The 17,221-nt window shown below is 40.2% G+C and overlaps 1 long non-coding RNA gene across 1 annotated transcript; it reads right to left on the bottom strand.

Annotated features, from left to right (window-relative positions):
- Window positions 1-241: 241 nt before the first annotated feature.
- LOC106568051 (uncharacterized) lies at window positions 242-16,981 on the bottom strand. The gene is made up of 3 exons (XR_001320219.2): window positions 16,888-16,981; window positions 3,216-3,347; window positions 242-3,076 (listed from the first exon to the last, which is right to left on the bottom strand). It is a non-coding gene; the product is annotated as an uncharacterized lncRNA (long non-coding RNA).
- Window positions 16,982-17,221: the final 240 nt, after the last annotated feature.

The raw sequence follows: 17,221 nt of genomic DNA, 5'->3' as shown, positions 1-17,221 counted from the left end.
CGTTCGGTTTTTTCTTGTTTTGTTTAGTATTCACGTTTAAAAAATAAAAGTTACGTATGGACACTTACCACGCTGCGTATTGGTCCGATATTTCTTACTCCTCAGACGACGAAACTTATGACACTATGTCCTGGGAAAGGTTCTTGTTACTTACAACCTCATGCTAATCGCATTAGCCTACATTAGCTCAACCGAACCCCTGGGGGACCCACCAATCCTGTAGAGGTTAAAAGTAGCCCTATATTGTGAATCAGGTATAATTGTCAACCATTGACCAAACTCATTTATTTTTGATATACAGACACCTGTTGGAAAAAGAATGACTGACTCCCTTTTAATAACTGATGTACAGAACTAACTAATAAACTACATATTAACTTAGCATTAGCAAAGTGCTTTTAATAACATTATATCTTATTAACTGGCACGTTTTATATAACTTGGTGTGTTTTAATGTTATTAACTTGAATAAAATACATTACCAGCTAGTAAACAAGCAGACATTTTGACAGGTACAGTATCTCACACAGGTGCAGATCTAGGAATGAGGTATGTTCTCCCCTCTTTCTAGTAGTCACATGCTAAATGCTTTACTCAGTTTTGTCAGTAACATTTATTTTTTTATCAATGTTTTGTATCTGGCATTTATTTAGTTTCTTCCCTCCAAAAACAGTTAATAGAAAGTCATGATCATGTCTTTCTCTACCTTTTAGGAAGTAATTCTGATTTGAGAGACAAACATGCATTGTTCAAGCTCTGCGTAAATCAGAACATTTGTACAAAGAAAGTTTAAAACACATTTCTGAAGTCAGAAAATGGCCTTTTGTAAAATAACTCCACGTTAGCCATGGGAGATCAGACTATATAGGGTAGCTAACCCTGTAATGCACATGAACATGTGGCTCACCTCTCCTCTGTCAGACAGGCCTTAAAGACGAGGCCTTGTCACTAGCAGATGGGGAGAATGAGCTTTCTTTATGACAGACCTTGGCACCAAGATCAAAGGTTCAATTAGAACCATCTGCCCTGATAACCTGCCAGCTACAGGCCCTAGTCATTTTAACATGGCGAGCAGCTGCAAACATTGCCCGTGCTTTATTACATTTCTTTAGGGTGTTAACCTGGATTTCATCAAACATCGTTATTTTCCCCCCTCTGCCTCCCAAGTGAAAGAGTCATCAATCATCACAAATCCAGGAATAGTTTTTGGTGCACAGATTGGGTATTTGAAGCCATGCCATACCAGCACATATCTATAGTGAAAGGACTATCTTCAGAGAGGACACCTCTCCTTCCCTTGTGGTTTCTTTCAAAATAAATGGTCAACCACAGATGACTGATGTGTCAGACCTGCAGGTGCTTTCGCTGTAAATGCATTTGGCTGTTGAATGTGCTCTAACATTGTCACTGTGCCGGTAAGGAATACACTTGTAGAATACACTTTTAATGCAGTGTGTTGCTCACAGATTGCACTGTACGCCAAATGTTCTTTGTCTATGCATTCTGTATTTTAGTGTAAGACTGTAAAACCCGAACACCAGGAGTAAATTCCACAATCAGTCCTCTCTCAGAAAAGTTCTGTCTATTATTACAAGGGGAGGCTTGACAGAAGATGAAAGTGTTTTGTGCTTAAAAATATAATAGGAGTGGAAATTAATTTCTCTCCCTTGAAATGTGGTACTTTCTAAGGCTACATCAGTGGTAAATTGCCCAAGTGGAATTAGAAACTTCCTCTCCCATGATGTCAGGACTTGAGATGGATGCGGAATATGATGCATATGCATCATGTGAAATCTAAAACTGTAGGGGAATTATTACCATGTCTCTACCCCACACACACACACACACACACACACACACACACACACACACACACACACACACACACACACACACACACACACACACACACACACACACACACACACACACACACACACACACACACACAGTGTTTCCATGGCTTTGCATTGAGCAGGTTTCTCTGTAACTTCTATGGCCAAGACATGCCTGATACAAGCATAGCACAGCACCGACTTCAACCCCTATTAGTGGTAAGACAGTGGAACTGCAGGGCAAAATCTATATGCTTCTGTTGCCAAAACTTTTACACACATCTGTAATTGACATCAATGCAATGATTTAAGGGAAAATGTAATGTGTGTGCATCTCAAATAATGATTCCGCCTGCCTATAGTGAAAACCCACATGCTACCTTCCACTAACAAGCCACTTTCAATACCACATGATTTCAATCAACCATAGGAAAGGAACCATTGACAATATGGTATCAGGATACATGCCAGTACTATAAATTGCTTTGCAGGTCCCCCTGCTGGTAAGAGAATTCTAGAACAACAATGTACATATTTATCGCCAATAGAGGGCGATGGGGACCAGATCAATGATTAAAAAGTGTGTTCTAAAAGTAATGTAACAATAAGCCTGTTATCAACTATTTATCTTTACACTAAACTATTCTTATTTAACATTTATTTAATGAATGCATCAATAAAAAGCATTGTTTTAGCATTTAAAAAATATAATCTTTGTTGAAAAGAATTAAAATATTCAACAGTGGGTGATGCTGTCAGTTTCTAATAATTCTGTTTAGCCACGATGACAGTTAGAGTACTGTAGGTATATGCATTTTAATGCACATATTTCTTAAACACTATTAACCATCCCCGAAACGTCAAGTCTGGCCTTTTAGAACCTAATGGGAGGTTAGGAAAGTTGTCTGAATGCCTCTTTTGTTAGTTAGTTGTGTGTTTTTCAAGTCTGTCATTGATGTATTGCTAAGTACAATATCCTCCTGACCCGAGCCCTCGTGATGACATCGAAAACTCTCTCTCCTCTGTAAAGGCTACGTTTTTGGACACTCAAACCCACTCTCATACAATGAGGGCTAAAGAAAGTCAGAGGTTGTTGTTGGTGAGTGTGGTGTGTGTGTGTGCGCATGCGTGTGTGTGTGACAGGGTGGGAGGTGTGTTGTGAAGGAAGTCCTCTTTGATATGAGCACAGTGTGCTGGGCAGCTCCTCACTCCCCTCCTCGCTCCAGCTCAAATACCGCAGTCTGTTTGAAGTGGAAACACAAAACAAATGCATGTGTTTTACTCTGCTCCTTTGTCTCTACGTCTCTGGGCTCCATAGTATATCACAGCGGTATCAGCTGTCTGGACGGCCAGATCCCAGAGAGATGTTTACATATTTACCTCTGATAGCTGCATGACCAGCTGGGCCATCGTGTGGGGCCATGTGTCCAGACCAAAGAGGGTCTGTTTGGGCTTGTTTCAGCCTCCGGGCCAGCGTCGTAAATCAGAGACAGCCAGATCAGGAATCAGGTTCTGCAGAAGGAAGGAATTCAAAGAGAGATGTGCTTTAGTTTAGACAGACTCCCCATCACATCACCAGAAGGCCACAAAACAGGCACATTATATCATTAGACATCTAATCAGTCACAATCACTGAGCCTTGTGTCTTGGACTGGGGACATGGGGAATAATGAGCTGGTAATTATCTGCTCCACACTGCTTCAATTGCTGAGTAAAAGCTTAACAAAGATGAAACTCAACCTGACCGTAGCTGGACTTTTTGAGTAGATTATGTTTAGCGGTGCTTCCTCTATAAATAAGTTGCTAAGGTCGTTTTTATTTCTTTATATAAGATTGCCTTATCAAACAATGACAGTGACAGTGACATAGTGTTTTTACACAACCAATATTTTCAAATGTGGTGTTGCATTGCATCTTTTATTGTTGGAGAGTAAAAAGTAAAGGGTCTGCTAAGTCATTGCCATTAGGTATATCATCTAACCCACATTATAAAAATACTTGAGAATACTTGCTTGTAAACACACTTCTATATGACTCCAGATGAAAGACAACCTATGTTTTGATTCGCCATATTACCATTGATCGTTGCTTAGGGCTTTGTGGCGACGTGGCTGTTTTGTTGCAGCGTCCTGCCGTCAGTGTGGCTGTCGACTCCCTCTCTCAGGAAGTTGCTCTTAAAGGCTCAAGGGTCTCACCCATAACAAACTCCAAGCCCACACACACCCACACACATGGCCAAAATTGTCAAGTATTTCCTATGGGTATTATTATTGACAGATGACTGTAGAGCAGAGTCCTGATTCCATAATGCAGCGGTTCTAAATTAATACATGAATCTATACGGCCAAATTAGTGGACAAACAAGTCAATATTTATTGGGTTGATAACGGACAGAAACCCAATGACCAAAATAGAAAATGCCAATAGCAGTGAATCAGATCAGTGGACAATAACTTCCTCATGTCCCTGCATTGAGGACATTTAGTCCAATTGATATATCAAGAACATCCAGTTCTCTAATGTTTGTCAATAGGCTTTGAGTTACAGCAGAGCATTGATGAAGAGATCATGGGGGACATCATTGGTTATTTGCCCCCTGTGCGTCAGAAGGACACGGATTGAGTGTAATGGAGTGGTTGACTGCCTGAGTTATAAGAGTAGGACCAAGTAATCCATCCTTCAAGAATAAGACTCATGACTTTCCTGTGCGTGCAGATCAACAGTATTCTACTTCTCAATTAGAATAATACACAGCCTCTCCCAAGAGCTCCAATGATCAGTCTCAAACTCCAAGGTCAAGGGTCAGTCACCACTGCCAGGCAAAATGCTAGTATCAGTCTTTGCCCAGCTCCTGATATCTGTCTAAACTGCCACAGAGTGTTGTGTTTCCAGAGGTCACTCAGAAGCTGATCCTGATTCAGTCTTTAAAGACTACTGAAGGCTAAAGGAGTGGTGAGGATATTGAAAGTGGAGGAGTCCAAACCTGCTCAACTGTGAGATAAGATAACACTTCCTTTGGCAGGCCTGAATGGCCCTGGTATGTTTGGAGAGCTGGCGTAACGTGATAGGCCAAAGTGCTGAGAGGCGACCATGTAGTGAATCTCCTTAGGCCCCTACCCTCTCTGAGAGGGCCAAAGCTCTCCGTCTCTGCCTGTTTGATTTGTGAGGGCTCCGGGTCTCAGGTGATAACAACACACCTGTGAAAACGCTGGTGTGATCCACTTAAGCCAATACACAAAAATATCTGATATATGGTACTCAGAAATGTACTGTATCTGTGAGATTAGATGTCTGTTTATCAACATTAGATGTCTATTTATTAAGACGCAGGACAAATAGATACAATCACAACATTGTACTGTAAACCCACATATTCTACCATACCGTGTGGATCAGCCCCATAAAAAATTGCAAATGAATCGTTTGCCAGGCTGCTTCTCCACAGGCCAACAGCCATAGTGCCTGGAGCCAACATATAGTCCCCACTGGGCAAAAACTGGTTGAATCAACATTGTTTCCACGTCATTTCAATCCTAGAAATCAATGTGATGACGTTGAATCAATGTGAAAAACTAATAGGATTTGCAACCCAAATTTAGCCTAAATCCATTGACATGGTGAAATGTTATGTTGATTTCACGTTGAATTCAAACCAAACGTAAATCAAAACTAGACATTGAACTGACGTCTGTGCCCAGTGGGTCATTACATTAATGAGAGTTATGGGAATTGTTAGAGGGATGCCATTGCAAGGAAGATTTATATAACTGTATGCATGATTGCAGACAAGCTCTAATCAAAACTCAAAATGGATGGTTTTGCATTTTGTAATAATGCAGATTCTAGAAAATAGACAATCTAATGCATTGTCTTTTATGTCAAGTATCAGCCATCATGACTGGTAACATGACAGATGCCATCTCGATCAAATAATTGAGCCCATTTCATAAAAAACAACTCCAACGACAAGCTGACTCCCTCTGTAGGCCAACAATAACCATCTTGTGGTTTCTCTTGTTCTGTGCCTCTAAGTCTTTATTCATGATAGCCATCATCATGCTGGTCGATGGCAGGCAGTTGTCACATAAATTATTTGATAATGACAGTGTTCCGCCTGCCAACCACAACATGGGCAGCCATTGTTTAGTATATTTTGCAATGCTGCACCCCACCCAGTGCCATTCTATAAGTGGGAAATGATGTAGAATAACAGAGCTACCCTTTTCCTTGCTGTGGTGAAGCACGAAAAACTAAGTCAACATTTACATTCATTCGCTCAATCGGAATAGTATCATCACATAATTTACAACTCAGTGCAGTCTAGTTAGAACACATTTGATTAGATACAGTAACGTATGTTATAAAATGCCTATGCTTATGAAAACAATTGAGTAACATATTGAAACATGAATTAATTGGTGTACGCCTACACAGTATTCATGTTTGAGGAAAAATAAAAATCCCTTTAGAACTATTCCAGTGCATTCTGAGTTTCATTTTGCTGTACCCGGATCATCCTTGACACACCTCTAAACACACACTCAAAAGGTTTAACAGAACTAGCCTGGTCTTCGGCTCCCTGCAACACAGCACATTCTCTATGACAGGACCTGGGATAACAGAGTTGAAGGGTCAGGGGTCAAGATGAGTAATGGCTGTCAGGTAGGGGAGACTTAGAGTGAATTACATCATAAGAGGAGCCACTCCTCTTCCCTGAACTGTAAATCACTGCCCCTCCTAGAATTTGATCAGTTCTTCCCTCTGTCTGGAGTAGGCTAGTGACCTGAGTCACACGACACAACCCCGTGCTTACGCTGCCAATAAGCATTACGTCGCTGTACACTGAGATAACCTGCCCTAAATAATCTACTGCTTCTTGCTAAACAGCACTGCAGGGTACAAATTCCAAAAGCTGCCCTTTGATAAAGACCATGTTTAAGTCATAACAGAAGTGAAAGAGTAGACACTTATGAAAGAGGTAAGGTCTGAGCTTTTAAGCAGTAGGAGGACGGGTTACTTAGGGCAGGTTATCTCAGTGTGCAGAGACGAAAGAACGGGGTTGTGCCGTTTTTCTTCTCTCAAAAATATGAGATTTGTAACAACTCTCAATTACTGTAAGGCCATTGTAACTTATTGTTTTATATTTACAAAAGTTAGTGAAGCCATTCTGAATTTAAAAGGCCATCTTAATGACTCCTGAGACGCCATGATGTACAGTATATATAAAAAAAAGCATTTGCGGAAACCAAAAGGCTAGATGTGAAACTAGAGGCACCCAAACATTGAAACCAAAATCTTCTGAAAGAAATGAGAGCGCATTGAAGCCATTACTGCCAAGAAAATCTGTTTGTGATAAATTGAACCATTAGATGGCAGTAACAGTCTTTCCTAGTTGAACTAGTCTGTCGTCTTATTCATTGACAAGGCAGGTTCTGGACTTCTGTATGTGCTGCTGCACCACGTCATATTGGTTTGTGGGTTATTGAACAGAATGTCAGCATAAATCCATTTCTTTTTTGGGCCCTTCTTCATTGGATGTGAAAAAGCAAGTACATTTGACACGTCAACAGAATATGAGCAACTGCATTTCCTGTCTCGTATGACTAATGTGCCAGCACCAAAATGCACAGTCTCACCACCACCCAGCCAACACAGAGTAATGACACAGTCCTTCTCTGGAAAAATGGAAAACAGAGGCTGAGCCATTTACCATTTTGAGTGCAATGGGTGGAGGACGACAAGCTCAAAATAAAGACAAGAAAAGAACATTTCCTTTCGATTCACTGAAAAGAATGCACTTCTGGCTCTAACTATGTCCTAAAAGACTTGTGAAAATCACATAACATACAGTATTACAGTAAATTCACTTAAGAGAGAGTCTATGGCAAGCAGGGCAGTTTTTGCAGTGGTTAGTATTGAAATAGAAAAGTCTGGAACAAAGTACTAGCCCACTAGGTTGAATCAACATTGTTTCCAAGTCATTGCAACCAAAAGAATGCAATGTGATGATGTTGAATCAATGTGTAAGACTGATTGAATTTGAAAGAAAGTCATTAACGTAAGGGAATTTAGTCTAAAATAAAGAAATAATAAAGTCACATTGAATTCATGTTAGTCGACAACTCAACCAAATGTAAATCAAAACTAGACGTTGAACTCACGTCTGAGCCCAGTGGGAGAGCACTAAGTCTGTACCATTAGCTCAGTCAGAGCAGCCTCCATTACACCGCTCTGATACACAATGAGAACATAGCACAGGGTTTCACATGAAACACTGCCCTCGTTGAGCTCTTTAAAAAGTAACTGTGTCATGGTGGGCTCAACACAGCTTTTTCATCAGTTACATATGCTGGGAAACCTCTCCAAGCTGATGGCCAGGAAGTGTATGGGAAATGCTAATGAGCCGCGTACACAAGGCTGGCCTGGCTAGGGAGACGACATACACACACACACACAAACACACACACACTCAGGCGTGTGCAATGCGAGAGGCTCTCTCTGGCATGGCTTCCTTCCATTGTGTTTGAGGAGGCTCACTCAGAGGCACACATTCATTTTTACTGCTTTCATCCGCATATGGAGCTGATTACTGATTAAAAATTAGATGACATCCCTGTGATTAACTTGATTCAGTCACTTAAGGACATGTGGTCAAATGTGAGCCTGTAGAAGGACATGTGAGCCTCGTGGAATATTATGAAAATATTTTCCTTGATAAGAGTGTGGATCATTCAAAACTTGACAATTACTGAGAAAAAAAGCCAGATTCCTCTATTGAACTTGCACAAAGCAAAACCAATATAAATATTTAAAAAAGTTAAATCAGCGTCTTTCAGTAAAACTATCAGTTAACTATCTTTAGTTCTCTTCTTGCTTCAGGGCTGAGCTGCTCATTAGCAGGCAAGGATCCATGGGTATAGAGATGCCCTTAAGACCCTTGTATTATTCTTTATGCTTTCCCGGGTGTTACTCCACATGCGTGTATTGAACTGTTTAAGTAAGATTAAAGGCTAAATGATAAAACCAACCCTCACCTTTACTACCAATTGGCAGTATTATTGGTTCTGCTATCCTACATGTGCACTGGCATGTAAGGTAATTGAGATTTACAACTATGGGCTCAGGTGCAAACGAAAAAAGAAAACTAGCACAGATGGTTAACTGCTGTGTTATAAAATACAACGAACCCAGAAAACTACTGCCTGCAACTCTATCTCCAGAATTCCCCCAGCTCATTTTCCGAAGAGGTGATTTTTCTGTATGATATTATCACTGATCTCAAAGCTGTTGGAGTCAGTCTACAGGACGAGCTCTGTGGTGACTCCACTGATCAAAGGCCTGTATGTTTTGAGGCGCAGGACCTTACAAATGAGAGGGTCAGTGGGCTTGTCTCCTTGGGATTTAGAGCCAGTAGGCAGAACTGGAGGGCTGTCTTTGTGATTACAGCAACCAAACATACATAGTTTCCTTTGTGTGTCTACATTATAAAGTCATTAGTCCTCATTATACTGAGTGCTTACATTTCATTATGGCCTCATAATTGCTTACATCCACATTGGACACTACTGCATCTTCTTGGTGTTTACTGAAATGATATACTGTAACTAAGAAAAGGCAAACTTTTTACACAGGTGGCAGGCAGACGGGGAATACCTTTATTCATATATCAAAGCAAATAAAAATAATATCAACGCTAAGCAAAAGGACATTTTGCAATGACATTTAAACTCAATGGCAAAAAAACTCTGCAACCAAATATCAACATTTAAAGGAGATGTACAGGTAACTGCCAAAGTAAAGGAAACACTTTGAGGGATACAGAATATATTGAAAGTAGGTGCTTCCACACAGGTGTGGTTCCTGAGTTAAGCAAACAACATCCCATCATGCTTCATTTTGGCACCATGGCTATTCCCCCAAAGGATGACAATGCCTCCATCCACAGGGAACGAGTGGTCACTGAATGGTTTGATGAGCATGAAAATGATGTAAACCATATGCCATGGCTGTGTCAGTCACCAGATCTCAACCCAATTGAACACTTCTGGGAGATTCAGGAGCGGTGAGCACCTGAGAGCGTTTTTCACCACCATCAACAAAGCACAAAATTAATGAATTTCTTGTGGAATAATGGTGTTGTATCCCTCTAACAGAGTTCCAGACACTTGTAGAATCTATGCCAAGGTCCATTCAGGCTGTTCTGACTCGTGGTGGCCCAATGCCCTATTAACACACTTTATGTTAGTCTTTCCTTTATTTTGGCAGTTACCTGTATCTACTGCTTGGATAGTTCCATCTGTGCTACTGACTTAGTCTGGCTTTAATTTCAGTTTGTCTACAAATGAATAATCGATATCTCAACCCAAAAACAAAGTTAAATAATGGGACTAAATGCACTTTAAATAAAGTTTGATTTGATTTAGTCCAATTAAATTAAATTAACTTTCATTTTTGGTATCATATATACTACCGTTAAAGCCAGTGGCACAGATGGAACTATCCAAGCAGAAGATACAGTGCTTTGCAAAAGTATTCAGACCCCTTGGATTTCTTCACATTTTATTCAAATAAAATCAAACTTTATTTGTCACATGCGCCGAATACAACAAGTGTAGACTTTACCGTGAGATGTATTGTGTTACAAAGTGGGATTAAAATGCATTTGATTGTCCTTTTTTGTCAACAATCTACTCAAAATACTCTTTAATGTCCAAATCGAAAAAAAATGATATATTATTTAAAGATAAATAAAAAATGTATACCTAAAATATAGTAGTTGGATAAGTATTCAGACCCTTTGTTTAGGCAAGCCTAAATTAGTTCAGGAGTAGAATTTGGCTTAATAAATCACATGATAAGTAACATGGACTCACTCTGTGTGAAATAATAGGGGTTGACATGATTTTTGAATGACCAACTCCTACCTCTGTCCCCCATACATACAACATCTGTAAGGTCCCTTAGTCAAGTATTGCATTTCAAGATCAGATTCAACTATAAACACCAGGGAGCTTTTTGAAAGCCTCATAAAGAAGGGCTGTCACGTCCTGACCAGAAAAATAGGTTGTTTGTTATTGTAGTTTGGTCAAGGCGTGGCAGGGGGTGTTTGTTTAGAGTGTTTCGGGGTTTGTTGGTCTATGTTCTGTTTTAAGAGGGGTGTTTGTTTAGAGTGTTTCGGGGTTTGTTGGGTTATGTTCTTGTTAGTCTATTTCTATGTTAGTTCTAGTATGTCTATTTCTATGTGGTGTTTGTTGGGTTGACCTTCAATTGGAAGCAGCTGCTCCTAGTTGCTTCTAATTGAAGGTCCTATTTAAGAGGGGTGTTTTTCTATGGGATTTTGTGGGTAGTTGTTCCTTGTATAGCTGTAAACAGTCCTGTAAGGCTTATCGTCGTTGTTTTTGTATACGTGTGTTTTGTTTTTCCTTCTTTCTGCCTAACAAAAAGAAGATGAGTATACACACTCCCGCTGCATTTTGGTCAAATCCATACGACACCCGTGACAAGGGCATTGATTGGTAGATGAATAACAATAATAAATCAGACATTAAATATCGCTTTAAGAATGGTCAAGTTAATAATTATGCTGTGGATTATGTATTAAACCCACCAGACACATCAAAGATACAATCGTCCTTTTGAACTGAGCTGCAGGACAGGAATTACATTTCTCAGGGATTTTACCATGAGGCCATTGGTGATTTTAAAACAGCTGCATAGTTCAATGGCTGTGATGAGAAAAAACTATGGACGGTTCAACAATTGTATTGACTCCACAATAATGACCTAAATGAGAGTGGTAAAAGATTAATAAAAATATACAGAATAAAAAGATTCCAAAACATTAATCTTCTACTGTACAAATCTAACTGCCTGTAGCTCAGGACCTGAATCAAGGATATGCGTATTCTTGATACTATTTGAAAGGAAACACTTTGAAGTTTGTGGAAATGAATGTAGGAGAATTTAACATATTAGATATGGTAAAAATTAATCCAAAGAAAAAACAAGCGTTTTCAAAAAAATGTTTTCCATCGTCTTTGAAATGCAAGAGAAAGGCCATTATATCACTTAGGAGTCTAGGTGCAATTTAGAATTTGGCCACTAGATGGCAGCAGTGTATGTGCAAAGTTTTAGACTGATCCAATGAACCATTGCATTAATGTTCAAAATGTTGTATCAAGTCTGCCCAAATGTGCTGAATTGGTCAATTGATACATTTTCAAGTACATAACTACAGAGAACATACAAAAATTATATAGTAATAATTAAAGTTTACACACTCCTAGGAATGTCATAAATTATGGATAATTAGCTTCCCTACAGAAAAGACACTAACCTTCACACATCTAGATGGGGGGGATCAGACACTGCAGGGGTTCAAACTGTAGAACCCAGTTCCTACATTTGAATAAAAAATATATTTTATCAAACAAAACTATGCTACATTTTATCTCTCAGACCCTCAGGATGACAAATCAAAGCAATATTACTGAATGTAAGTACATTATTTACCTTCAGAGGTGAATGTATCAAACCAGCTGCCGTGATAAAAGTTTTTGTTGTTGTTGTGCACTCTCAAACAATAGCATGATATTTCACTGTAAAAGCTACTGTAAATTGGACAGTGCAGTTAGATGAACAAGAATTTAAGCGTTCTGCCCATATAAGACATGTCTATGTCCTGGGAAATGTTATTGTTACTTACAATGTAATGCTAATCACATGAGCGTATTGATTGAACATTGATTGAACCAATTTGTGCGAAGTGGGATAGCTGCGTGAACTTAAAACCACTTCCAGTCTGACATTAGGGCTTACGTGCCTTTTTGTTGAGCAAAACTTTTTGTGGAAGGTACTACGCTGCGTACAGACCCCCACGCACTCAACGTCGTTGAGATACATTGAGTTTCCTTTGACTTTGCAATCGCATAGGAATACAAAATGTAGGATTTGTGTGCCCATGAAAACTGTTTTCACGGCATAGTCTAAAATATAAATATGAACATTTGATAAAGCTGCCATTTACTAGTGCACCATCGCATAGACTCAGCCAGACTTCTGTCCCACTGATGGGCCATAAAGGGTTGATGGGTTTCGTATTCAGCTTTCAGACCATTCACACCTAGCCTACTTGTCAATCAGCTCACAGTCGTCTGGACACTTTCCTATGTGCAGTCCAGGTCAGTCATATATCCCTCTCCTTTTCATATCGAATAAATGCAACTGGTAGCCTATTGATACAGACTTCACATAGGCTATTGGTGCCGCTCACCATAGACTAACACCTTGATCAGACCGACAGCGTCATTGCATCAATACTGCATAATACATTTTGCATTTAAACTTTTTTCATTATGTAATCCAACATTTTAGTAGATATTTGTGCAACAAAAGTTAAACATTCACCTTTTGCTACTATTCTGTTAAGTCTACGCATACAATCGATGCATACCTTGGATAAATCCAATATATGCACCACACAGAACCCAGAACACACTGCAACTGCCTCTGCAACTCAATAGTCCCAGTCGGTATTATAGAACGTAGCAGCCCCGCTCGACTGTGTGGTAAACAACCTGTGGTTCCCTATCCCATTGGTTCACAGCAAAAACTGGACCTTTTTTCAAATGCAGTTCTTGTTGTGTGCCTGTTTTCATCAATTACAAAACTACATTTAAGTAGAACATGACTAAAGATTATTTTTCAACATTGCCTGCTCTCGAGCGTTCTCACTACTTAGAAAAACATGCCCCTTTTCATGACGGTGATAACAGCTACATGAGTGAGATAGCTAGCTACCGACCAGAACATTAAGCTAGCAAAGACAAACAACACAAACAAACAGACTATACATCTGAATAGACTGAAGCCACAGGGCTCTTCTCGCATGCTCTATTTCCCTACAGTACATAGGAGCATTGCAAACCATAGGTCGGGATTTTCTACCTGGTTACATGTACATTGAACAACACAGCAGCTTTTTGGCATGTTTTGTTATTTCTGCATAACTAAAAATCGATGACGAAGTTGGCTGTTTTACAATAGGGGTCAATTGGAAAGAATGTTTGTTTTCCCCAATTTTATGGCCGTGGTCGCGGTTGAATTCGTTCTTATGAGTGAATATCGACTCGGAGTATGCTGCAAGGCAAACGTAGCATTCCACTGGATATGAATGTATTTAATGCAATGGTCGTTCTGATGGAGTTGTAATGCTTATTACATTATTACAAGGTTGAAATAAAATGTCTTTACATGTGCACGTTTGTATTAATTAATTAATGTCTTAGTAGGTTTACGGATGACATTTTTCAAGTTATTTACCCAACCCTGTTTTATTTATTTTGTATAAAAGGAACGCAACGCATGCAGCGCATTTCATTTATTTTCTTTTATACAATATTCTGCCCATCTCAACTCATTTATATATAATAATCTGCCCATATGAACACATTTATTTTAGGTCATAAGTGAACCAATATATAAGAGCCTTCAGACAGGTTTAAACGAGTTTCCCCACAGAAAAGATATGAGAGCCTTCACAAGTTTCCTCACGGGGCCACGGAGCCACCAGCGCATACGCGTTGTTTCCCAGCCAATCGCGCAGACGAAAGAGTCAGAGTTTGCTTCTGCTGCAGCCTTCGCTGTTAAATATAACATGGTGCGGCGGCGCTTCTTTCTCATATCTGCTGTTTTGTTTTGCCATAGAAGGAAACGTCTGCAGCTAATATGGTGGAGGCAGTTCAGAAAGGAGGGGTGATGGCTGGCCCACAGTCAGTCAGTGGGATGCAGGCCTCCTGCTCCTTTCCCACACACTGCACAGCTGAGGACACACCTGCAGCAACACCACAGACGTGACCTGTCACAGCCAATGGGTGGCCTTCGGCAGAGAAGGCTCATGCAATGCTGCTCTGTCTCTGAAAGTCATTGTGTCCTTTCCTCTCTCCTCCGCCTACATACACATGCACACGCACATGCGCGGCCACACACACGGCAATGCCCGCACGCCACAGTCAAACATTGTTTTTGCATTTGGAGTCGTGCTCTGTTTGCATAGCTGAGCGGATGCTAGATGTCTCTCCTATGCCTGTTGGACCTCACCTAAACATCAGGCTCTTTGTAAGGAGAAGAGGGCTATTCCTCCTGGGCTGTCAGAGTGTGTGGCCATGATTTGCTTTAAAAAGAGCCTTCAACAATTACAGACAATTTGTTCCTGTTTGCCAGGTTCGATCTGTTCCTGTGGCAGGTTTGTTGAACCTGACTCCTCATTCTCTCATGTAAGATATCCCGCACTTTTAAAACCAGGAGCCTTGTTTCTTGCCAAGACCAAACCCTGAACATGACCACGCTGCCGTAACCAACTTCACTGTGAAACCACTGTACCTTGGAGATGTGTAACACTAGCCAACATGTTCACTTTGAGTGCATTTCACTTCAACAGGGCCTGTTAGCTCATGTAAAAGAGAAGTCCCAGGGAATAGGTGTTCTTGTGAAAGCCAGTACTATTTTTCATTTGATCCGACTACGATGAGTGATTCATAGCAAGTGCTCCCCCCCAAAAAACCTTTTAACACCTTTTGTTTTTACAGATGTGGAGTATGAAAACATTGGCAATTAATTATGTATTTATCTTACTGCCCGTATACTATACGTGACTTATTGATTGAAAGTAGAAAGAGGGGTCTTAGTTTTATGAAGAGTTGGCCAAAAATATAAGGCTAGTTCATGGATAATTTGCAGTGCTCTGGGTGCACGTTGGCTTCAGCGTTGGCCCTCGTGACATATTGCTGAGGCCATTAAAAGTTAGTGAAGCAGGATCAGGATTCGGGATAGAGCCACCAGCTGGAATGTCGGCATCACCAAGGCCAATAAACACAGATTGGTTTTCAGAGTGTGGACTCTTGATTTGCTTTGATTGCTAAGGCCAAACTAATAACTTTGTGTAATGTAAGCAGTCAGAAACCGGAGGATATTTACAAAATGTCTGCTTCTGCCTGTTCAATTTCTAGCACAACACTTGGGGCGCTTTCTTAGTCTTTGGACTTTTGGATGGGGGAATCTCAGGGACTTTTGCATATCCAGAGAAGGGAAGGAACAACAACGGGGGGGAAGAGAACTTGGAGACTTGGTCTGAACCTAACAAGTAACTTGATTTTGTCATGAGTGTTTGTTTAATAGCTTGGGGATAGAGTTGTTTATTTTAACTTGAGCTACAATACTTGCCATACTCTTGCACAATAAAACTATCTTCCGGCTTGGGGAAAAGTGTGTGCATTAAAACGGTCCTAGCAGAGTATTGGACAGAAAGCCAGAGGCACTTTCTGTGATACAAAGACATCATTATGGGTAGGAGTGGTGCACGGTCACCCAGTATTAAACACCCCGGTGTTTCTTCACTGCAAAATACATTGTGGAGGAAGTTGTTTTTCAATCCACTGAGAAAAAAAACATAGTCTTCCAAGTTTTCCTCCTAGCTTCCAACAATCTTTCAACCAAATAAAAAGCTTTAGGATAGCAATCAACACTCACTATGTCGGCACAACAATAAACCAGCCTAAAAAAATCTCTGAACTTCCCACCATATTCCATGACCAAAACAATCTCTACTCTTTCAACACTGCCAATTCTAGTCTGCATAGGACTCGGGCACTTTGGTTGCCATGTGAAAGGAAATTGAATTGGTGTCATATACACTCATGCTTTGGTTTTCACGTGATGACCAGTAGGGTACAGTAATCCATAAACATCATTTATAATAGTCAATAAAGACACTTAATATTGATTGAGAACATGGGAACACTTAGAGGTTAGCCCTGATGATATATAGGGATAAACATTCTCTGGGTCAGGATTTTTGAGTTATTTTGCATCCTCTAAAATGGGAACCATCTTTATAAAGATTTGGTTGTACTTCCTGAAAAAAATTGCTCTAGAAAATACATCTATCAATGTGAGAGTGCTAAGTGACAGACAGTCAACATAGTCAGAGCCAGACAGTCAATCATATTCATCACGCAATCATATTCATTATATAAGGACCTTAGACAATACTTACCATAAGCGACAAACACACACAAATGATGGGAAAGGACATGTCTGAAGAATGCAGAGACTTTAAAACCCTTCCTACCAGCCAAGCCCCACTGCACTATGGTGGAGTGGGGCTTGGGCTGTTGAGCTAAAATCTTATTTCGTTTAAACCTAGCAGCAGGGGCCTCCCATGTGGCGCAGCGGTCTAAGGCACTGCATCACAGTGTCAGAGGCGTTACTATAGACCCGGGTTCATTCCCGTAACAATTATTTCATTCACGTAACAATTTATTTATTTATTTTTAACCTTAATTTAACCAGGATAAGCCTATTGAGACTCACATTCTCTTTTTCAAGGG

Source organism: Salmo salar, chromosome ssa13 (assembly GCF_905237065.1).
Source record: "Salmo salar chromosome ssa13, Ssal_v3.1, whole genome shotgun sequence".
NCBI lineage: Eukaryota > Metazoa > Chordata > Actinopteri > Salmoniformes > Salmonidae > Salmo > Salmo salar.
Note: the sequence above shows the minus strand (reverse complement) of the source record. Positions and strands in the feature narration are given on the sequence as shown.